Source organism: Dromaius novaehollandiae, chromosome 2 (assembly GCF_036370855.1).
Source record: "Dromaius novaehollandiae isolate bDroNov1 chromosome 2, bDroNov1.hap1, whole genome shotgun sequence".
Taxonomy (NCBI): Eukaryota; Metazoa; Chordata; class Aves; order Casuariiformes; family Dromaiidae; genus Dromaius; species Dromaius novaehollandiae.
In genome coordinates, this window is record NC_088099.1 from 17,601,117 (window position 1) to 17,625,475 (window position 24,359).

Below are 24,359 nucleotides of genomic sequence, written 5' to 3' on the forward strand. Positions count from 1 at the left end.
TTTTTTAAGGTTCACACAGTGATAAAATACATGTCTGATGGTGCTTGGGTGTCAGTTTATATCTGAAAGAGGGTTGATTTTTAAATTTGCCATAGACCAATCCGGCACCAACTAAGCACTCGTTCACTGTGGCTTGTAAGCAACTAGATAGAAGCAAATGCATATAAGGAGAGAGGAAACATCCAAGCATGCCCAGATACCGCTGCTCGTTTTAGCTGGTTTTCAAAATGTCAACAGCTTGTGTCTGCTGATGACAGAGCAGCACATTACTACTCTGAAAACGGTCCAGACTTTTTTCCAAAGAAGGAGCAATTGTTAAAGTGCACTCACTGCTACTCTGTACTAAAGATATAACGAGTTCGTAGACCAACTGGCAGCATATGGTGTATTTCCTCAAATGACAGCTTTTGTTTGTCACAACAGAAGAACAAACTAGTACATTTATTAAACACAGCATAATTAGCCAACTCTCTCCCTCCCCAAAAGGAGCTCTAGAAGAATACACTTCTTAGAATCCAAACGAACATTTTCATGCTGTTGATGACACTTTTTTGTACGGAGCAATCCATCAGTGCTGTGGTGGAACAAAGTAAATGGAATCACATTTTTTGTTCATATCTTAAAATCAAGACTTTAAAGGCCAATCATCCCACTTAAAATACCTACAGGCAAAGTGCTAATAACCTACTCCTGCGCTGGGACTACATGGATTATTATTATCATTTTAAGCAGAAAAGCTCTCCATTTGTACAAACCAAAGAAGGGATCACAATAAGAACTCTATTCAATCTTTTGAAGTAAAAATTTTTAATAAGGGATCCATCACGTAGCTGAGCTTCTCTGAGGTGACAGTGACATGGCTGATAGAGCTTGGGCCCTGTGATCAAAAGGATTACACACATTAGCATCCTACTAATCACAGCAGGATCGGCGGGCTGATCGGGCCAGCATTTGAGGAGGAAAGATCTGTAAACAAACACTTTCTCCTGCTCACAGATGTGGTGGGGAACAGAGGCTGTCCAAGGTTGGTATGGCCTTCTCTTCTTTCAAAGAGATAAGGACTGCATCTGCTGCAGTAAATAAATTCTCAGCACAGTCTTACACATCTGTTTGTTTACTCATTTGCAGACATTACCATCCTCTCCTGTGCTGTTATCCCCTTTATATTACCCCTGTCTGTATCATCTAAGACCCTCTCTTCTGGATTGACCCTCTGCTTCTTCCTGTATTACAGACGTCTTTGATCTTTCTTTCTTGTGTCTGTGTGTCCTGCCTTGTAGTCTCAGCAGGATTTCCCCCTGACCTGTTGCACTACAAGAAAATAAATGCCAAAGTAGCGTTTGAAAGCATTAATGTAGAAAAAAATAAGACAGACACTCAAGAAGCCTATACAGCAAGTCCCACCATGCCGCTGATGCATTGCACGTGCCCGGCAAACGTGTGTCACTTTATGCAAAGCATGGACTGGAGACAAGCAGCACAGCTCTTGAGTGCAGACAAGCCCTCCTGGACCAACAAGGCAAGCAACCGATAATCATCATAATGGCGGAAGAGGAACCATCCTAAAATTTCAAAAATGATTTTTTTTTGTTACCTACTTGGTGACTTTTAGGGTACCCTTAGCACTTTCAAAAATGCACTCAGTCTTTCTTCCTCTCCTAAGGTTAGCCCAAATTTCAGAAAACCTTCCCTTGTCCCACATTTTGGGATGATCCAAGTTATGGCTGGTAAGTTCTAGTAATAGTCTAACTGTAACAAGCTCAGACAACAAAGATGCCACTGCCAACTTCTGTTCTTTGCAGGCACTGGCAACACCAAAAGAACTGTGGGTTATCTGTACTCAAGATGTGAAAAGATGCCGTCAGTTCACACAGAGACCTTAATAATCGCATCAAGACTGCCGAAGTGCTGACCAGCCCCTTCCTTTGTAGCTGGAAGCAGTGAGTAAGCTTCCCCAGCAAGCCACCAGTCCACTGACTCTTCAAACAAAGCACAATAACAAGGTTGTAGAAAGTGAGATAACCCTTTCCACTCAAGAAGTGGAAAACAACATCTGTTAAAAAAACAAACAAACTGGTGTAATGGCTTCAGCAAGAGACCCAGAGGATTTTAGAGATGCAGCTCTTGGTTTGGGTCAACACATTGTGAAAAGCAAATTACAAGAGAACAATTGTTTCATACCAAGCTCTCCCACCCCTGAACTCCCTCAAGGTTAATTAGGATGGACTCTGGCCAAATTAATTAGAATAGAAGATTTGGGCAGGACTTTGCTATGTGCTTGTAACTAGTTCCAAGGTGACCGAGAAGTTCAGAAATAAGTCTGTCTTGGCAAAAACCAAGTTCACATGTGCCATGTCATTTCTCTAGCAATCAGCAGAAACACTTAAAAGTAATCTTCCCCTAACCAGACAGCTAAGGCAGAAAAATTTTCTGCATCCTTCCCACTGAACAATATGCCCTTGTTTATTTTCTGTGTGCTTTTTAGGTCATAAGAGGCCAGTGAAATTATGCATCTAAAGAACAATATACTACTGTAATACAGCGCTCGATACAGGCAGACTGAAAGATCAGTATTTTCCACGTGTTGGCGAACGCACGCCGTAGCAACAGGCAACTCCGAACGCCACCGGAGGCAGCGAGGATGCCGAGGCAAGGCTCAGCCTTCGCAGCGACCGACCAGGCTGGCACCGGCGCGCTGTGCTGGGCGGCGCACAGCGTCCGAGGGCATCCCGCCCCGGGAGGTGCCGTCCGCCCCGCGCCTCCGCCCCGGACAGCCACCTGCGCTGGCTCCCCCGCGGCTCTGCCGCCGCCACGTCCCAGCTGAGCCAGCTGCCTAGGTGATACTCTTCAGTCTGAAGACGGGAGGCTGCTATTTTCTGTGCATCTGTTACCCACAAACCCAACACCCGTTCTGGACAGAATCAGAGCTTTTAAAGTAACATGGAGAAAATTCTTCAGCCTGTGCTAAGAAGTGTAGCTGAACGCTTTTCGGCAAGACACAATTCTCATTGTCGCTAGCCAAGATTTAATGTCTTGACTGTGTGGATCAGATTTACTACTCAGAACAGTTACATCATATTTTCACTTAAAACATGAGCTAGAGTAACTTAACATGTAGGGTCTGTGCCACAAAAAAGCCATTATTCTCAACTCTTGACAAAATGAAAAACTTAATAGATGCAAGAGTCCTTTGGCCCAGATCCAGCGGCAGAATAAGGCCATAATTTGTAGTTCTCGGACAATTATGAAATGACATAACAGCACAGCTCTCCTTCTGACATAACAGCTGTTCTCATCTCCTTTGTGACAGTAATTGGATTTTTTTAAAAAGGGAAATAAACCAAAAGGTCTATTTGACTGCTGTGCAAATATCATAAGAAGAATAAACACCGCGACTGGTGGCTGATGCTGCTTCAGACCGTGACCCCACGTCCTGCTGCCCAACGCCCGCCCAGGGAGGCTGCCGGGGGTGCGGGAGCTGTGTCCCTAGCCCGCGGGCTCCGGGCCCACGAGCGGATAAAGCATCGCAGAGCCCACGCGCTACTGGGGGCAGCTCCAGGAAGTGACTCCCAGGCTTCCCGGGACTTCACCGAGCAAAACTGGGGAACCACGGTGTCTCCACCAGGCCGTGGCGCCCCGCAAGAGCCCCTCTCCCTGCAGGGACGCGGCGACACGGGGAGGAGAAGGAGGAGGAGGAGGAAGGGCGAGTGGAACCAGCAGGTGCAAAGAGACCCGAGCGGGGATGGAAATCTGCCGAAACTGCCCCCGGCGGCAAGCCGCAAGCCCTCCTCTTGCAACGAGACACTTTTGTGCCATTGAAGGAAAGAGGAAAAAAGAAAAAGCCATTCAATAGCGCAGCAGGCAAGAGTTCAAAAAGCCATATATATATATATATATATATATATAAAAATATGAATAAGTGTATATATATGTATACATAAAGAGAGATTAGGCTCCTTCAGCGGCACTGCCCCATGTGCTCAGGCACAAACAAGAAAAGCCAAGATTCAGGGATTTCGCTACATTTCCTCGCCCGCCCCCTCCCCTACCTGCCCGCGACTCACCCTCCGGCGGCCGCGACGGGCCGCGCCGGGCCGGGCCGCGCCGGGCGGCAGGAGCGAGCGGCAGCGGCGGCGACGCTGCGCGGCCCCGGCAGGCGGGCGGCGCCGAGCCTGCGGCGGCCGCGACCCTCGGCGCAGCGCCCGGCCGGGCCCCGCGGCGGCGGGGCGGGGCGGGGCGGGGCGGGGCCCCGCGGCGGGCGGGGCGGCCCCGCGGCCGCGAGCTGGGCGCGCCCCGCCGCGGTGCCGGGGCTGGAGCGGGAGCCGGGCGCGCGCCGACGCTGCCGCGGCCCCGAGCGCAGGCGGGCGGCGCCTCCGGCTTGTCCGGGCAGCCGGGCGCGGCGGGGCGCGGAGCACGCCCGGCCCGGCCCGGCCTGGCCCCCGCTCCGCGCCGCCCGCTCTCGGAGGCTCCGGTTATTCCACCGATGAAACTGTGCAGCTCCCCCCGCCTCCCCTCCTTTTTTTTTCTTTCTTGTTTTTTTTGTTTAAGCGCCCCGCGGAGGCCCTCAGCCTGCCTCCAAGCCGGGGGAGCCTCGCAGTTCAGCGGGTCCGGAGATCGTGGTCGCCCACTGCGCTCGGCCCTTCCTGGGGGATGGTGACACCTGGGACCCCCCTTGGGCAGCGGGGTCCAGCCGGCTGGGCTCTGCTGGCCCTACGGAGCCGTGCTGTGACCCCAGCCCCGTGAGCCTCTGGCTGGGAGAAGCGTTTGTTTGCACAGAGCAAGCCGAGGGCACCAGCCCCCACAGAAGTTACACGCACTCCTCCCGGCCAGCGCCAGGACCCACAGATCCTCGTCTAATCCTTCCCTATAAACATGCTTGCTTGTGCGGCAGAGAGCGCACGTCCTGCACCAGTGGGGAAGCGTGCGCGGTGGTGCACTTGCAAGCTAAATAAACAAAGCATCAGAAGATCTGGTTAGCTTCAAGCGCTGAGCCCGTCCATCGCGGCCACGCAGGCCTGCTCCGCGGGCACCTAGTTGCGGAGCTGGGTCAGACAGACCTCCAACCGCAGCATGGCATCCTCCCAGAAAAACAGCACAGCGAGGCCTGACTCGGGGCACTGGCCGCCCCTCCGACAGCAGCAGCCTGCTGGGAACACCCGTGTGCGTGGGGCAGGTTGTTTCCTCCGAAAAGACCGACAGTCACCTCGCCCCCTCCCTTCAGGGCCGCAGTAAGCGCACTGCGCAGTTAATAGGAAAAATATCAGCTTTCTCCATACAGGGAAATTCTGCAGAGGGGAAGATGGGGGTCCGTCAAGGAGGAAGAGCGAACAGAGGCTATACTTCCAAAGCAGTGCCTGACAGACTGGGGTCGTGCCCAGGCCGCACCACAACGGGCTCCTCCCGGCGCCAGGGAGGGCTGTGGGCCCCAGGGCCTGACCGTTGGCACCAGAGGGGGAATCGCAGCACGTGGTCGATGGCAGGAGAGACAACCTTGTTCTTCTGAACCCATCCACCAGCAGCTTCGAGGACGAGATGATTTAGTTTGTATTCGTTCCCAAGCAGGCCTGTTTGAGTTCACATTCCTAGTTGCCTCTTTTATCAGTACTAGTACCAAGGCTAGTGCAGTTAGGATCGATTTTCATTGATGACATTCATGAGTTTGTTTGAAGCATTACTGGATGCCTGCTTCCCCACCTCTCTACTCCCCATCGTTGATTCAGCCTCTGAGAAAAAGGGAAATAATTTGCAAATCTAATTTAGTTTAATGGCACTCTTGAAAAAATATGCTTGTGAATCATTTACTTCAGCAATTGCTTGGGCCCATCAACTGTTCTCCATGTCTTAATTGCCTTTTACCCTAGGCTATCAAAGCTCTTTAAAAACATGTTAATAAATTGAGTCCTATTTGATACATGCTGTAGTTAATAGCTGGGAAAACAAGGGCAGAGAAGTTATATGACTAGTCCAAGGTCACTGGAGTAGTCTGCAGGAGAACCCAGACCGGATTACAGGTTTCCCAGTGTCCTGGTTTGGTATAATCACTGACCTGCTTTTCTATAGGCACCTTCTCCTTTCGTCTTTTAGTGGTGAGGCTCTGAGCCTGCAATCCCTCGCTCTTGCCTGGCAGAGCATACAGGGGCCCTGCCACTAGGACCGGGGGGACGCTGCGGCCTTCAGCAGGACCCCTTGCAGTTGCGTTACACCTGATATCTGCAGCTATCTGAGGAGTTCTCCTTAGATTTGCTGGTTAGAGAAGCCCATGTTCTATCCACGGCACATCCTTGTAGCAGACAGGTAGTCTGCAAGCCAGTTTGTAGAAAGAGTGGGTTTTCGTCACAGCACAGCTTCTTGTGGATATGACAATAGCATACGTTTCCAACAAAGAAGCCATGCTGGCACTGGTTAAGGTCGATTATTTAAATAACTTGACTCTGATGGGCAAACTGGAAGGGTTTTTTTTAATATCTCTCTCTAGTGTCTTGTATGAAAATATTTCCAGGATGATTTTCTCCTCTGAATGGCTGTGGTTTTATTTGGGTTAGAGCTGTCTGCTGTCTTTGGTTGCAGGAAAGAGTCCTGTTTCCATCCCTCCTTCCTGGGCCAGAAAGCCTCGACTCCCTGTTGGGCATTTGCTATATGATGCTCTGAGAAAGTCCTCAGTCCAGAGCCAGGAGCTTTGGTGGTTCCACCAGGGACAGCTGCCGTGGCACTGGCTTTAGGGGTTGGCAAGAGGAGGACACCCAAGCTGGAGCTGCCCCTCCAAAGAAGGAGATTTTTGATCATTCACTGAGCAATGTTAAGGTGAACGCCTCACAACCGTATGCCAATTGCATCTCAGCTTTTGGGGATATTTTTGTCACACCTCTTCTAAGAATTCTTCGTAGGCTGGGAAGGGAAGCACCGCCCTTGGAAGAAAGACATTTCCATAGATTTGTTAGGAGTTGTGCCGTTGCTAAAGAATTCCTTAAAGCCACAGGGTGTAGCATGGGCCTTTGCTCCCGTTTCCTCTTATCCTTTGTTTTTCTCATAGCGTGAGCTCTTTGGGCAGGCATTGCTTCTAACTTTGCTTAAGCTCGGTGCCCAGATCAGTGGGGTTGTGGTCTCTGGGTGGCTACTGCAATATAAACTGTGACCCTCAGGAGAAGGGCAAAGACAAGCAGAGGAGGCATGGAAAGCAATTCCCCTTTTTTTAGGGGGGAGCACTTCAGAGCAGAAGTGCAAGAATGATCAAGCATTGCTTCCCTGCAAATTGCACTGTCCTGCAGCCAGCATGGGGAGATCTCCCCCTCCTGGCTCTTTCCAGACAAGAGGACCACGTTTGGCTTGTGGGGGCAAGAAAAAGAGCAAAGAAACTATAAATCAAAGCCCTGCAGTGGCTGTGAGTGAGGAGGGTATCTGGTCAGGAACACAGAGGGGCTGCACAAACCAGGTGAGAGGTGAAGTTGTCCTCTCTTTAGAGTCCAGGTTCTGATAAATACCTTGCAGGATGTGGTAGAGCAGGCGCCATGTGTCTGGGTAACCACAGTACAGGACCACCAGGGCTCAGTTCCTAAGGAAATGAAGAGCAGCGCCTGAAAGTCTGAGTTAGTGGCCATTATAGAAAGAAATCATGGAAAATAGAAACATGCAAACATAAGAGAAGCAGTCCAGATGGGGGAAATATAGATGAAATAATACACAGGGAGGAGAGAAGGAAAAACACACACGCATACGGCACATCAGCCAGCTCCTCGGCAGCAGCACTGCTGCTTGCCATTACTGTGCGATGAGTGAATGGGAAGTCTTGCTCTGCTCGGTGCAAGTTATTGCTGCTTTATGCCTTTATAATTCTCTTTGGGCTAAAAACCTCCCCAATCGGGAGTCCTCTGTTTATGTTTTATGTTCCATCATCAGCCTTGTTGCTTAGGGCCAGTGCTTTTGTGCCATTCCCGTCTAGTTTGTTGCAAATGTTATTGTGCTTCATTTCTGGAGTTGATCTTGTGTCAGGGTTTTTTTTGGTGAAATCAACCAGATTTCTTCAAATTTTGGTGTGCTTTGAAGGGAGTAGGTGCCTGAATTATTCTGAGAAATAGTGTGACAGTGTTTGTCTTAGCTCCACTGTCTGGGAGTGCGTTGAAGAACATATGCTGAAATCACCACATACCTGAAGTTTACCATAACTAACTAGCCACAGATGTGTCTTTAAAACCATGCCTATTTTTTCCTCTTGTCTATCCTATATGGCACACGTTACAACCATGATATATTAAACTTACTTAGCACAGATGCTATTCATAAACAAAACAGCTATTATGCTTTTTCAAGAAAACACGTCACATTACCCGTCCTGTCAGTAATCACCTGTTTATAGAATTGGCACTTCTTTTTAATTTGGAGCGTAGGAGATTGAGATATTTTATAGCTACATCAAGGGAAATGCTAAGCATTGCCATGGAGAGGAGATGTTTTTGTTTATGAGTTCATTTGTGCTCCTTTAGCTGTACTTTGAGATTATGTTTGAGGATTCAGTTTCTTAACTGTTTTACCACTTTCTAAGCATCCCAGAGAAGCGGATTGGATGGGTGCGTGCTGAATAGACGGGAAATAGTTCTCGATACCATGTGCTGACCATTCCATGAGGCCAATTTAATTCTCAGCAGTTAGGGTCTGCAAAAGGTGTTGGGCCACAGGCTGTGGTAATTTGTCAAACTTGGACTCTTGCTCCTTTGGACATGGATGTGACACAGTGACTGATGCAGAGACAGCGATGCTGCAGGAGAGTGGAGGTTCAGGGCATGAGTTGAGTGTTTTTCCTCTAAATGCAAGGACTCAGCTATCCTCTCTGTTGGAGTTACCTCAGAATCCTAAAGCATGGTATGTGGATGTGTGCTGGCAGGAGAAAAAAAATGGACAAAGAGCTAAAAAGAAAAGAGTAGTTAATGTGAAGTAAATGTGCACACACACTGTGTGTATGAAGACATCTGAACATTGAAGACTGCTAAAAAAATCAAGAGATGTGGCCCACAAATTATCCTTTAGAATTTAGCTGTTTTACATTTGAGAAAATTAGGTGGTGTTTCCAAAACTTTTGAAGTGCTCAGTATTGTTAAAGTAATCCTTACAGCTCCTTCATTCAAGGTCTGGGCCCAAAGTACTCAGCAAATATTAATGAGTTTCTCATCATAACACCCGGGAGAGATGGGAAGTCATAGCAATAATTAACCCCATTGCCCGGATGAGGAACAGAACAGCTAAGGCCCAATTTTTCAGAAGAGTCTCTTGATCAAAACATTTGTACAGTCATTCAGCTCTCAAGATGGATTAGGAGTTTCAACTGGCCTCCCAACAAGGTGTTGAGAATGGAGAGGGTCTTCCCTAAAAGGAGGAAAGGAGAAAGGGGAAACAGTTATGCAGTAGCAAACAATATTGGTCCTGGATCTGAACTATTTTTCATAGTATAGAATTTGGAAGCTTACTGCCATACAGAAGGCTAATTCCTGTGTGAGCCGAATGAAGAAAATGTAGATTCGATGCCTTAAGTGTAAGTGCAGTACAAACACTATTGCAGCATCGTAGATCTCCACAAGGCTATGTATGAAGCCTAAGGATTGTGAAGGCCATGTCAGCATTTCTGCTCGTGATCTGTGCTTAACCTGTTAAAGAATGAAGTTTTTCAGACACTGGCAAGTCTTGTCATCGCTGAGGATGGGTATTTCAGATCTGTGCAAGCAGAAGGTGGTCTTTTTCCAAGTACAGGCAAGATTTTAGCTTGCTTTTCTGGTCAAAAATAGATGGTTAGCAAGAAGTGTGGAACCTGTTAAGGTCAGATAAGAAATACACGCTATGTGGAAGAGTACTAATGAAAAACATGCCTGAAATAAGATAAAAGAAGAGTGGCCCTGGTCAGCTCTCACATATTACAGCAAGATATGGGTGAGCCCCAGGAAAATGCCCACTTTGTTGTTACTTGGGAGTGCTCAGCAGCTCTAAGCTAGCACACAGCAGCTCACGGGGTCATGTCTGGTATCGAGCACAGGCCTAGCAAGGCGATAGGATGCACCCTGTCCTCTTGCAGAGATTCTGGCTACACCTCAGTGCAGTCAAGTTATGACTCCAGATTTATTGTGGCAAGTTCAGGTGCTGACCTATTGGAGTTACAGTGAAGGATGAGAGCAAATTCAGGTTGCCCATAAGCATTAGCTAAAGAGTCTTAGCCTCTGTTATGAAGCTAATCACAAAGCCACTTTGAAAAAGGCAACTTCATCTTCAGAACAGCTGCAAATATATCCTTATCAGTATGAATAATTTAACTCAAGAACACATAGTGCGTATGCTGAACAGGTCTTTATCTGGGAGAATAAAAGAGCCTGAAATAGCGGGTCATCTGAGGGAGGAGAGGCATGAGAAGCAGGTGACAGAAGTATGAAAAGTAATGTGAGAACACGAAAGGCAGTTTAGGAATGTCTCCTCCCTTTCCTGAACATGTATGCACAATCAATTAACTAGAAGATGGCAGATACAATACTGATAGAGGGATTATTATTTATGTCTGCTGCACACAGGTTGTGGAAAGCACTGCTGCAGGATGTGCCTGAAGCCCTGAGGTTTATAGGGAACAAACAAAAATACATGCTGATGGCAAAAGAAACTAGAGTTACAACAACGAATATCAAAAAATAGAGCCCGTGGGGGTCACTTAAATGTCACTTCACCCGACGCAGTGACCAGCGCGGTGCCGAGTGTCACTCCCACTGGTGCCTCGATAGCAAGCCATTTAGCGAATATAACTGTTTCCTAAAGGGGAGGGAAGAATGTCGCTTAAATGATGCATTTCAATACACAGCCCTCGCACACGGTAAAAAAGCTCTTTTGATAAATGCTTTGTGCTATAGTTCCTACTAGTTCCACAAGGACTTAAATAATAGCTATTTAGTTTCAACTCACTGATTTCAGCCTTTAGCTACAGTAACATTACATTATAAATCATATATTCTAAAGGGCAGTACTGTCCTTTCTGAAATATTATTCCCATATTACAGATCTACATGAACTGATTCTAAGAGATAGCTAGAAAGAGAAGCTATCTATAGTGTGTTTTTTGTTTTTTTTCCGTAAAAGAAATTGAACCTATCTGTAATGGGTATATTCAAAAAGTTCAACAAAAGTTTGCAAAAGCCCTTCTTGCAGTGTGTTCCCACAAAAAGCCTCGCCCAAGTAGCTGAAATTACAGGCCTTCCTTGTTAAAGAGAAAAATGTGAGAATGTCTTGTAATTTTGAACTAGAAGAGCTGTGTTTATCTTCCAAAGAGCAGCCCCTTGAAGATGTGACTGTGATCCAGGGTTAAAGAGCAGTTAGAAAACCCACAGGCCCTTAGCTGATGAACTCTGAGCACTAGAAATGCAATTCCTCAGTGGGTGGAAGCTCTCATTATCTAGCTGATAGAGACCAAAATGTCACAGTTTTCCGTATCCAAACACATCTTGACACTGGAGATTACCCAGATCCCCGGGCTCTGGAGGGAGGCCAGGGAGGCGTCCAGCCCCGGAGCAGCTCACCGTGATGGCGACAGGCAGAGATAGCATTGGGGATTGTTATCAGAGAGGAGTGACATGTCACCGTGAGCTCTAATGTGCCAGCAGGTCAAAGGATTATGGCTTAAATCCAGTCTTAATAGAAAGTCTTTTCACAACGCCTGACATAGAGCTATGAAACCATCCGAGGAGTGTGCTGTTATCTGTGGGAGTAGTACAGGCCCATCTCAGCTTAAAGTGTGAATCCAAAAAGAAAAAAAAAAAGCTGCATAGAAAAGATTAGCTGTATAAAGCATCCTGATTGCAGAGAGATACACCAGACAAGCTGTTTTCCTTCCCCCTCACGCCCAGTAGTGTACAGGTATGGAGGAGTGAGTGGGGATATGTCTTTAGACCCACAGCCATAAACTTGTCTTGTGCATGTATATAGGTGCTGAATTTAACTCCATGCCCTCATTTGTTCTCATACTGTTTTTCACCAGGGTATGTACTTACACCAACGCTGCTGTCATCCTCATTTCTTAACTCTTCTCCACTGGAAGGACTTCTGGAAGGGCCGAAGAAGAGACAGTTTTTCTGAAAGGTATTTGTGTCAAGGAAACATGTTTTTGCTAGATAACCTTTAAAGTCACAGCAACTGTGCTAAGGATCACAGCACCAGCAGTAGAATCTCTCTGCACCATAAAGCTGTGTGTAATGCAGAGACCGTATTTTAACATGAAAGTCATTGAATTCTATTAATTCTTTAAACAATCTTGTGGAAGCTGATACTGATATTACAAATAAATCTTGCTTGGAGGGTGGAGCAATCAAAGCAGATCTTGTAACTCTCATGCCGAAATGCTTTTCTTGTTAAATTGAATTCTTCCATTTCCCTCCTCCTATCCAGGACTAACGGGAAAATGGATTCAAGCACCCAAATAATAAAAATCTTTTATTAGGCAAAGCCTCACTCAGATTAATCAGAAGGAGTCAGCAGGCATTTTACTAGGTTCTTTTTATGATCTGAGGTTGCCTCCTGTACCATTTATGCAGCCCACCTGATTCACTGAGGGCTTTCAGGCTCCTGGGTGGAAACTGCGCCTATACTGACTGCTGCATTTTCTGTACTTTGGATCAGAAACACACACCGTGAAAGCCTTAATTTGTCACATCCTTTCTTTCATGGGCTCAAGCTTCACCTCTTGTATTTGGGTATATTGTAGCGCTGTGATAAAGAGCTGTCAAGTAACCTCTCATGGGAAGGCAGGCTGTTTAAAGGTAGGAGCAGAGTGAGACATTCATGCTGTGCACACTTTTCAGATGAATAGCCACCCTGCCCGAACACAGTCATCCCCCAGAGGGCAAAAATACCCCAGAGAGCATCTCACAGCATCTCCTCCTTGGCCTTAGTGGAAATACCTCACGCTGCTGAATGGGTCCCAGAGCCCTGTGGACCCTGCTGGGCGAGGTGGGCTCCTGGCCCATAGCACCGGTGCCCCACAGCTCTGGGCACCCGGCGGTGCCAGGTCTTCTCAAGACATACTCACCCGACTGAGAGCATGGCTCTGCTCTGATCCCGCTGCCTATCTGTGGCCCCTGCAGCCCGCTGTGGGAGCTGGGTGAGGGGCAGGGGTCTCCAAATCACAGAATTGGTCTGCTGGTGAGGGAGGGGGGTCTAGTGCAGGGTTCCTCAGCTTTTTCCTTCAGACAGTGCTATGACACTTGGTGAACCTCTGTCTGTCACTAAAGTGACTGTTACTGAGAGTAGGTTGTCACACTTTACAAACATCCTCATTTCCATTTTTTTTATATTAATAATGGCATATTTAAATATTTCACTATTTGACACTCAAAGCCTAGACACTAATGCCAAAGTTTTCACCCACTGTATTTATAGAGTAGTGGTCTCCAGTGTAGAACAACTGTTCTGGCTTTTTGCCCCAAAGCTCATCTGCCCTTTGTGCTGTAATGCTGTTCTCGGGTAGTTTGGTCCGGTGAAAGAGTGCCCAACACTTGTGTGAATAATTTCTGGAGACTGCACTTCCTCAAGAGATGCCCCAGCCTGTCAACTGCCTTCTCTCAAGGGTGTCAGTGGTGTCCCCACCATGACCGGTACCAAGGTTTCTGCAGGGAAAAAAAAGGTGCAATTTCCTAGCTGTGCCTCAGGTTGGGGGTTGCTCTCAAGTGGAAGTGACTGAAGGTGGAAGGTCAAACCTTCAATTAATGCAAACCACCACGAGTTGGACAGTTTAACCTAGCAGAGGCTCTAGGACAGAAACCACATTCAGCTTTTTTCAACTCGTGAGTATTACAAAAGCCTGAGCCAAGGAGGTTCTTAGTTCAAGCTGTTTTGCAGTGCCTCATTTGTACTCAGGAAAGTTTGGGGAGAAAAGCAACCAGCCAGCCTCTGAATGAACTGCTATTGGAAATGAGATTAAACACTCCTGTGCCCATGCAACTTATAGTCAGGCAGACAACACTGGCGACACTGAATTATATCCACTTCAAGCAGAAAATTAAAATAGAACTGAGTCTTCTTACTTCACCTCTGTCTTTTTTTGTTCCCTACAGGCAGCGTGCACCTGTGACTATGTATCCTCTCACATCAAAGTACACTTGCCCAAAGTGAAAAATGACACACACTGCCTTACCCTTTAATTCCCATCTTTTTAAAAAGAGCCTCTGTTCTTCCTCTATTTAACAAGAACTCTGTGGTCATGAAAAACACCACAAATCATGCAATTACATAACACATCTTAGAAGGGAAGTTTAAGAGTGAGTTGCCAAGCTCAGAGAGTAGCTCAATTACTTACAAGTGGCCACTCCATATTTAAGGAAAGGGGCACACAATCTGTACAGAAACAACAATGCTGCTTTAAGATGCTATTCCCTTCTACCTGCAAGAAGCCATCATCTTCCCTAACAGGGTCAGAGGAACTGATTGTACGAGCTGCTCATCCATTTCAAGACAAAGCCAGTGATACTAGCTTAACTGGTTTACTGGAGTGCACTAGGCTGATGGTTTTGCAATGAAGCCAATGAAGATAACTCTGCTGGGGTGTGTTTCCTTGTAGGAGTGATGGAGAAAACAGCTTGGGGCAATGACACCATAACCCAGTACAGCTGTTTCTGCAGTGATCATTTGTTCACATCCTAGGATGCATTAAAAGAGCATCTTGGAGCATTTGTATTGCTGGTTATCCTCTGACTGGGCTGTTGTTAAAGCTAATGCAACACTTACTCAATGAAGTGTTTGGGATGAGGTCCAAAAAAGCACTTAGGTGCCTAAATCCAAGACACCAATTCACAGCTGCCTAAGGACTTAGGTTCCCCCTTTTGTATGCCCCTTCCCAGAACTTCTGTAAGAGCCAAGGCTGGAGAGAGGCTGGTGGCCCTGGGTGCTGCCAGCTCGGCTGGGCCTGGCAGCCAGCCTGCCCTGCCTCTCTGCAGTCAGGACTCACACAAGGTGGCTGTGTTCAGGTTTGCTCAGATGCTCAGCTCCGTGTCGGTGCCCTGAGCTCTGTATTCAGCAATTGCAGCAGCTCTTGCTCAGACCTCGGCTGGTGCTGGTGTGCCCCGTTCGTATAGCCACCACAGGGGATGGTGGTGCTAGCCGGTTCTCCAGGCCCTCCTCAGCCAGAGATTCAAGCTCAGCATCATGCAGGGGTGGCCTTATGCTGTCAAGGGAAGAGCAGCAGGGAGGAGGTGGCCACTGGCCAGGCCTGGGTACGTTTGCCCCACTGTAGCACTCCCATCTCTTCCTCTCTAAGAGGTATCCAGGGCAGAAGTCCCCCTAACATTCCCCTTGCTATTGATGGCCCTGTAGGGAAAGGTGGTGCCAGCTGGACTCTGCAGTCTGGTAGCTGCTGCATCATGGGACATGGAATGTCATACAGCAACCTGTTAATAAGGCTATACAGGAACAAATTAATATCATTCTTAGCATGGCATAAAATTCCTCCATTAACTGACTCTTCTTCTGCAGTGCAGAGTATGTCTGTCCACGTGTCTCTTTCCTCAAGGTAGAGCTCAAAATAGTGGCAGAAATCTGGTTATCAAACTGCAGTGATTGAGAGAAAGAGAGAGTGCAGTTGCTATTCTACTACGGTTTACTCATTTTGCACCTGAAAAAGTCAATTACCTTCCAACAAGTTCTTTGGAGAAACAAATTGCTGAGAAACGTGTGCTGAGAACTCATTTGTTCTGATGGCAGCACCTCTTCCTGGAGTCTGAGTATCTGTTTGGGTGATCTGACAAAAATCTTTCAACTGAGTTCATATGTTTTGCCATGAGCTCGTTAAGCTTTGCCAAGTTTCTCCTCTCATCTGATAAAGCAGTTAGGGGTCCATGTAACAGACACTTGCACTTTTCAAATATATGTGTCAGGTAGGGCTCTACATGAACAAGCTGTTTTTCTCATTAAGCCCTTCAGTCAATGCAATTTACCTAAATCCATGCTGGACTGTAAAAGGCTTAATCGATATAACACATTCACTCCTGGTGATGTCAGGGAGTGACTATAACAATCTAACAGATGAGCTGATCTGATACCTAGTAAATTTGGGACAATCAAGGTTTATCACATTAAACCAGATGCCATCAGCACCCTTCAATCCTGCAAAAATGCCCTAATTCTTCATAAAGCTATGATTGAGCCACACAAAGAAAACGTGAGACTTGGTCTCCTTCCTGCTCCAGCCCTTTGCTGCTTTGCTACAATCAGGAGCAGAGCCCCGTGTGACAGCATGTTTCTGAAATGATTTCAAAGATCAAATTTGTGTCTTCTCTGCCTACATTGGCAGAAAAACTGCAGAGCAGCAGAAGAGTGAAGATGAGGGCTACCGCGGGAAGGAAGGTGGATTGTCTGGAGATCTGTCTGTGCATATGTATCTAGCTGGGCATCAGCTCCAGTCCTATTGCAATCCATATTTCAAAGGCACCATCATTCCTTCTCAAATTACTAGTGCTAGCAGAGGAGCAGAGCTGGCAAGTGAGCTTTCAGGAATTTCATTATCCTTCGCAATCCATACAAAATAGGTCCAAGTAGCAATGTTTCTGGAGAGCCAGATACACAGATTTTGCAAAGGTTGGAAACAGCAAAGCACATATATTAATAAAACAGTTATGATGTTCTAGGTTTTGTTCTGATTGAAATAATTACATGCAGAAGTTTTCTTTTATCTAGTCTGAAATCTCAGTTGCTTCGAGTTTAGAGCTGCCAGAGGCAGCTGAATAAGAAACAGCTACATTCAGTGGACAGGAGTATCCAATTCAGAAAGTCTACTTTTGGAAATGTAGTGGGAGAACGAGGAGGAGAGCTTGCATGAGCTCTCCCATCCTCTGTTAAAACTGTTCCAGCTCATAATAATGTATCAAGGGCATCTTGGCTTAGAGAAAAGCACTGATTCTTCTTGGAGATGCACAAGCATTTCCATAACCATATATAAAGGTATAAGTCAGTATTACCTGGACTTTCATATTTGTTATTCTGTTAATATCATCCTATTTTAATGGGATTTCTTTAAGAGGGAGAAATAGTGGATATACGCTAAAAATATTGGGAACGAGATATAAAAATGGAGCTGCATCTAAGTGTCTTTTTCTTCCTCAGCCAAACGTTCGGAAACAAAGTTGGTGCCTTCTGACAGCACTATCCTGCCTAGGATAGGAGATTTTGTTGTGACAGTCGATAAATTTTCCCTGCACATTTTCAAAAGGTAAGTTTTGTTAGCTACCATTAAAAGTCAAAGTCTTTGTGCTCCAGAGGCCAAAGCACCCAACATTTCACCTTGTTTACAATTTAACAGATTTATCATTTACACTATGGTGTCTCTTTAGGAAAAAAATCCCAATAGAATTCAGTAATATTAGATTTCATGTGTAACAGGAAAACATGAAGTGAAGCGTATTTATGCCAAAGACAAACTTTCGTGTCTAGGTATGCGGCAGTGGGTACAGCTGAAAAGGGCAGCTTTTCTGCAAAATTCTGTTAGATCCCTCTCAGCAGGAAACAATTATCTGTAATACCAATTTCCTGCAGAATTTCACAAATCCTTCCCTACAGGGATTTCACCTTTCATTGTTTCCACTGTACAGTACAGAAAATCTAACTGGAATTGTACAAAATCAGATCTAAGACATATTTTTCAGCCTCTGGCAGCTGAAGTGGGTAGTCTCATCTTTCACTATAAATGACGAACAAACATGGTAACCGCTTGTGTCCATGTTGCTTTTGAAGGGAAGCGGATGGAGATTGGGGGATCCAGCACGGACGGTGGGTTCGTGGCTCTGGGGGCACCACTGCCTCAGCAGCGGTGCGGGTTGAATCACGACTGTGATAATTGGACACGCTCGGCTCTGAAACATCAGTCAGAAGGAGCACTTCGGTAATGACTGCCTGCTAGATAGAAACCCTCCTGGGAGCATGTTTCAGCACCACCACAGTCTTCAGCTGGGATAAAAAGTTGTCACTTCAGAGCTGTGCTACTGCAGTCATCAGCCTAGCACCAGGGACCGCAAGGGGGGTCATGCTGAGGAATTTGCAGAAGCAAAGATCAGGTATAGACTGAAAATGCAAATTAGTGATCACTAACGAGAAGCAGTATTGCAGCTGGGGCAAGCTGGCAGTGTGACTGGAGCCACGGCACGACAGCGAGTCCCTCCAAATAGAGCATCACCCCCTGTTCCCAGCTCCCTCCAGTTATATATCCCTTAACAAGGCAAGTCTTGTCTGATTGTTCATGGTCCTGGCAGTCTCTGCAGGGAGACCCAGGCCTGGAGGGATAGAGAAAACAGACCAGTCTTTAGCAGGAGGGACATACCCTTTTGGAGGGGAGTCAGAGCAATACAAGGTAAGATCTCACACTGCTGCTGTCTTGACAGCATCTCATCTGGATGCAACCAGCAAACTGCAGTCACCAAGGCCCATAGTCTGGCAAGGGAAATGCATCCACCCTTGGAGCATCTGCAGGCATAAACCAAGGGCAGACTGTGGGCACCTTGCTGCTTTGAACCATCTTCTCTTTTCTTTTAACTGCAGCAGTGCAGGGTTACAAGGCAGGATTACAGCCATAGCAACTGTGAGTCACATTTTCAGTGGGTTTTCTGTGTTCTTTATCTTTGTTCCTGTCCTGTTCCAAAACAGGTATCTAAACAGGCAGCTTCCTGACTATGGGGTGAAAACAGATGTGCCCGCATGGGTTTTTTGGAAAACATAACCCAAGGAGCATGTGTGGGTCTACCTTGTTCTTTAATGTTGGAAGGAAACTTTGAGATCTGTGTACATATTACAAACATTTGTGGTCTCCTGTGTGGGAAACCATAATCAGCAGCTTGGGAGACACATGCCCAGGGGCAGAACAGCTGGACTCTCCCCATGGAGGGTGGGAGTATGGCCAGAGGGGGGACTTTTCTCTTAGAGTGGTCTGGCATATTTAGGGCTGCCATATATCTGGGTTTTCTTGCTAAATCCAAGTGCCTGAATGACAGGGAGGGCAGTGGGAGCCCTAGGGTGAAGGCTGAGGTAGCGAAGGGCATGAAGGGCATGGCCTCATAGGAAATGAAGCCTCACAAGCCCCACAGTGCGTGGAGCCACTTGTTTACTGTTTATCGCCATCAGTCCTGAGTTATTTATTAACTCCAGGTCAGACAGCCTGACATTCACAGCCCAGGTAAGCCTAATTTTATTTTCCACCTGAGGGAACCCTCAGATCTTTACCATTTCTGACCAGATTTCATCATGGAAAGCACATTACCATCCAAGGCCTGATTTTGAATGCCAACAACAGACACGCGTCTGCCAGAAGAGGGACATGCAGTCCTTTGCTAGGCCTCGGCTGCAGAAAGGAGAGAAGAAAGCATGCAGGAGCAGCTGGCCAGATGCAGGCACCTCGTGGCGCCAGGATGCCCCGTGGGCATGCAAGAAAGGACATGGCCACCAGCACAGCTCCTTCCCTGCACGGCTGGAAGCCAGGGGCTGCTCTTCCCCCATCCCATGTCTTTGAAAATGAGAGCCATGCCAGGGGGACATGGGGCAGTGAGGCCCCTCTCAGCTCAGGCAAGCCTATTTGGGAAGGTGGTCTGGAAAGGACAGTGCCAAAAGTGCCTGGTGAGTCGGGCAGGTGTCCTGCCCCCTCACAGGGCATAAAGACAGCCCCACAGGAGGTGCCCCCTCCGACACGGACCTTATTCTGCCGGGTGGGAGCCCAGCCCGCAAAGACAGCCAGGCAGAGCAGCTGGGTGGAGGGGACACGCTCTGCATGTGGCTCATCTGTGGCCATCCCCGAGGCCGTGCTTGGTGGAGCCAAGGACAGGCCGGTTTGCTTATTGGGGAGACCGGCTGAAGTTCAGAGGATGCAGCTTTGGTCCTATGATTCTTTTGGGGGGACATGGCCTCCTCTCTGCCATCCCCAGAAAAGGGCCACCATCTCCTCAGGACCCGAAGACCTTGTCCTGTCCCCTGCAGCAGGGCTCCGCAAAGCCCCAGGGAACAGAGTTTCTTTTTCCGGAAAAGATCCCAAGCGGAGTTAAATATTGTTTCATTGGAAAATTTTCATTTTACTTCAACTCATACCAAACTAAATGTTTGAAATAGCCATCTTTGGAGCTCCATATTTGCAGTTCCTATTTTTCCTATTCTTTACCTTTCCACTACTGAGTCCAACAGAAGAGCAGGCAGCCTCACCCAAACTCAGTCCCACCGGCTCCTTTCCTGCTATCTCTCCAAAAGTTTCAGAGAAGTGAAAATATGGCCTTTCCCTATTCCGTCTGCCACCTTAAGTTTACCAAAGCTGGAGACTTCTTTTCTGATGTTGCAATGCTTTAAAGATCAAAAAGAGAGGGGCAAAAAGAGGGAAAAAAATAGGAAAGAGCCCTCCTTGATATTTTTCAATCCTGATAACAGAAGGTAACAGATATTTTTCAATACCTGGTGACAGAAATGGAAAAATGAAATTCAAAATTTTCAGTGTTTTTTGTTTTTCCAAAAATTGGAAATTTAAAGTCACAGATGTCATTTTGTAATCAATTCAAAAATTTGTTCAAAAGCAACATTTTCCTGCAACAAGCGGCTTAAAAAAGCAATGATTAAATCCTTTATTTTGGCAGGAATGTTTTTAAGTCACAAAAGTCTGAGTAACTCTGCTCCCTGCTGTGGATACGTGATGTGCCCAAAGCATGCCCATATCTATATGTAGCTGTAATCTGCTTTGCTTTAGGGTCTTTGTTACTGGTCTTGAAGCTGCATGAGAACTTCCTTGTTTCCAGTTCAATACAAAAGGATACAAAGTGGGATGTTACTGTCCGAAAAGTGCAAGGACAACTGTAAGTGCACACAGACCTGTGAAACTGAATTCAAAGCTCTGGGGCAGTTGTACAGTACTGTTAACCTGTTACTCCTTTGATATTCATCCCAGATCATCCATTTGTATTCATGATCTTCTTACTTGCTGGAATTCTCTAGCAATCTCTAATCCAAAAATGTTCATTTCCCACTTGAGATTTCAGAGGAACAGGGCAAAAACATAATTTACAAGATAATCAAGGTCTCCTTGAAGGAAAGCGTATGAACTAGATAAATTGGCCACAACCCGGAAAGAGTATGGATAGCTATCAAAAGTTGTTCATTTAGTTCCAAAGCCTAGGTGATCAAAAAGTATTTCTTTTGTAAAAACTAGGAGAACAACAGCCAAAGGAAAAAGATGTTTTACGGTGAGATCTGTACAGCAGAACGCCCTTCTGAAGTGACTGCAGAGGCTGACTGGGAACTTGTGTTATCGTGGGTGGGGGACCCTTGCCCTCAGTCAGTGGGAGGAACACAGAAACCCCACACTGGAGGAGCTCACAGAGAGGCCAAGGAGTACTCGGGCGGTGAAGCCGGGCCCGAGGAAGAGCCAAGGGAAGTGACAAAGCTGGGTGTGGGCGCGCGGAGAGGATGAGCCACTGCCCCTGCCACGCAGCCAGCGCTGCGGCTATCCAGTGTAAGGAAAAGGCACAGGTAACGCAGGATAAATCTTCTCATTAAAAAAAAAAAAAAAAAAAGCAGCTGCAAAATGAGAAATAATCGTAATCTGTCCTCTATGCCTGTGGAGGACAGGAGGTGAAGCACCAGGCTGATGCTGCAATAGGGAAGGCAGAGGCAAGAGGAGGCAGCCCTGGGGTAGACTGCCGGGGGTGAGGATGGGTCTGACAAACACCCACGGGACCCACGTGTGGCTGGTCCTGTCTGCGAAAGGGGATGAACAGCAACTGCTTGAGGCCCCTTCCAGCCCTGCAGGCCTGCGTTCGGGGGCTAATGATGATCAATGAGTTTCATGCCCATCCCGCCTCCTTCCTCCCCAGGCTGCAGCAATCATCTATGCTCCTTCCACGAAGCTCGCCCACTTTTTCCTGAGAGTTACTGGCTTGCCCTGAGAAGTGCTGCAACAGCGCCGGCTCCTTCCTTTCTGCTTTAGGAAACCATGAGACCTTAATGGTGGCACAGCTGGTGCTAACACTAAAAGTGCTGGGTGCCGTTTGGAAGTGTGTCCGCTATCTCCCCTACACCCCAGAGCTTCTGCTTGTGGCATCTCATCCAAGGCGCCATGCTCAAGCACACTGACTTTGACCAAGCAAACGACACTGCTGCCATGGTTATACAAGAGTTTCATTTTTTAGCCTTTTTGTGTAGCTCTTATTTTAAGTTGGGCATTTTTGATTCGGTTGTGGTCTAGCTGTAATATCCCATGCTATGCCACAACTTTTACAAAAATCAGCATCAGTCCAAGGGAAAACAGTGACTTCATTGACTAGAAGCACTCCTGATTATTTCCGAGTGTAATGGGAGAAGAAGCAGGCCCAGAGATTCTGGCGTTCCCGAGCAATAAATATTTGAGGAGTTTGTAATTACTGAATTGTATTTTGTAGTCTTTCGGCTGCATACTTCCTGACTGACAGCACAGGCCAACCAGTTCTTTTCTTGTTCATAATAATGGCAGCTTATCTGCCTGTAGTGCCAATGAAAATAAATCATCTGGTTGCCTTATGTTCTATGCGGGTGAAAACACAGTCATCAGTGGTCTGTGTACTTCTATGCTAACATTACGCCTACAACATTTTTTTTTAAATCAAATTGCAGGATTTTGAAGAGACTACTATGTACTGGAAAGGAACAGAGATCTGAGGTGCAAATATATGCAAATGATAAGGTTACAATAGTTTCATTGTTACATTTAAAGAATGGTTTTTCAAATTAGATTTGCATGTATGAATTTAGCATTCTCATTGGCTAGAGGGATGTACAATAGACCACCCACAACTTGGAATAGCACTATGGATTTGTCCCTCTGTGGACAGGCATCATTTAGTTTTCCATCTCCACTCTGTCAATCTTCAGCCTGGCCTTAATCATTGCTGCTAGATGAGCTACCAGTGTATCTGGATCACATAATTTTCCGTTGCGGGTTCATATGATTTTAAGTTGAGAGTGTGCAAATCTTTGAGAGTTAAGACCTGTACCAATGAACCAGAATCAAACTTCAGCATTTTCCACTCATTCAGTGTGGGAGTAAATCAGGATTTATTCTTCCAAAGTCAGAGATTTACATCACTTTAAAACAGGAATAAGTGAACACACTTCTTCTGTTAAGGGGGAACCAAAATAGCAGGTTAATTGTTTTCACTACATACTGGGAGCATCTGCTGCTTTGCAGTAGTTTTCTTGTTGTTCATATTATGGACCCCCCAGTTTCATTAAAAAGTAAGTGTGTAAGCAATCAAATATGGGGCAGTTTGTGGAGGAACTGCTCCCACTCAGATCCTATCCAAGATAAAATTATATAAGTTGAAAGCCAATGAGGGAAGGATTTCCATCTGGAACATATGTCCCATCCCCATTCCCCCAGCACTTGATAGGGAGATGCTTGGGCAGGTTATTATTTATGTCAGCGCGAACTGGTGGTACCAGGCATGGCTCCGCAGTAGCGAAGGGAAGTATTAGCGCTGGTATCTTTGCATAGCATATGTATGTGATGAGATAATAGACATCTGGCCCTGAGCAGCTACTGGAACTCTGTAAATCCCTTGTTTTGTAGTTATGCAGAGAAAAGCTACCTCCAGCGTGTGTAGACTGTAGTAATAATTTAAAGATCATGTTGGTCCTTATAAAGCACTGAGTTGCGCAATGCTGTGTTCAGATGCCCAGCTTAACCCTTGTGCCCAGACACCCTCAAGGACATGGGTGCTGAAGAGGGACTCAGGTAGTTGTCAGGTGTCTGTTGTAGTTTTGCTTGTAAGTCGCTAAGCTTTGCTTTACTTCCCTGCACCCCTAAGCTGCCCTTGTTTTGGCCAACCTTGCAGTTTGGCAGTAGCCCTCGGGCCGCGTGTCTCTGCCTGAGGCAGACCCTGGACCTTGCGCACGTTGCCAGGCAGAGCCTTCCCATAGGAGCACACATGCCCACAGCCCCTTGCACCCCAGATCACCTCCCTGTCCCGCACCTTGGTGGCGAGAACTAGTTGTCCAGGATGTGAGAAGCCTTGTGGTCACCTTTTTCTCGGCCTGAATGAACATGAATGCCAAATTTCCCACTTCCAGGAAAGTTTTTTCTTTGCACTTTTTCCTGTGAAAGGAAAGATGGGTGTTCAGATCCCTGCTCCAGTCACAGGTTATGCATTTTATCCAATTACCATTTAGGATAAATGCCCTAAGTCAAGGTTAATATATACTTAGTCTTATCCCAAATGAAGAAGATTATAAATGCCATTAACATCCACTGCTGTTGAGGAAGATGAGAGTCAACAATTCATCAGAGCACTACGATTATGGAAAGTGGTTACTGCAGAACAGACCGCACGGTAAATTCTGTGATGAGGCATTTCCAGTTCAAAATCCCT

At 46.7% G+C, this 24,359-nt stretch overlaps 1 protein-coding gene across 4 annotated transcripts in view; it reads right to left on the reverse strand.

Annotated features, from left to right (window-relative positions):
- JCAD (junctional cadherin 5 associated) overlaps positions 1 to 24,359 on the reverse strand; it is a 66,098-nt gene that overhangs the window by 24,990 nt on the left and 16,749 nt on the right. The window contains exon 2 of one of the 4 annotated variants that reach the window (XM_064505857.1): positions 12,006 to 12,057. The exons of 1 other annotated variant lie outside the window; for it this stretch is intronic. The gene's annotated coding sequence lies outside the window, so the exon portion shown is untranslated. Of the gene's footprint in view, positions 1 to 4,064; positions 4,233 to 12,005; positions 12,058 to 24,359 lie in introns of those variants that run through there. 2 more of the 4 variants (XM_064505859.1, XM_064505856.1) reach the window with 2 other exon arrangements.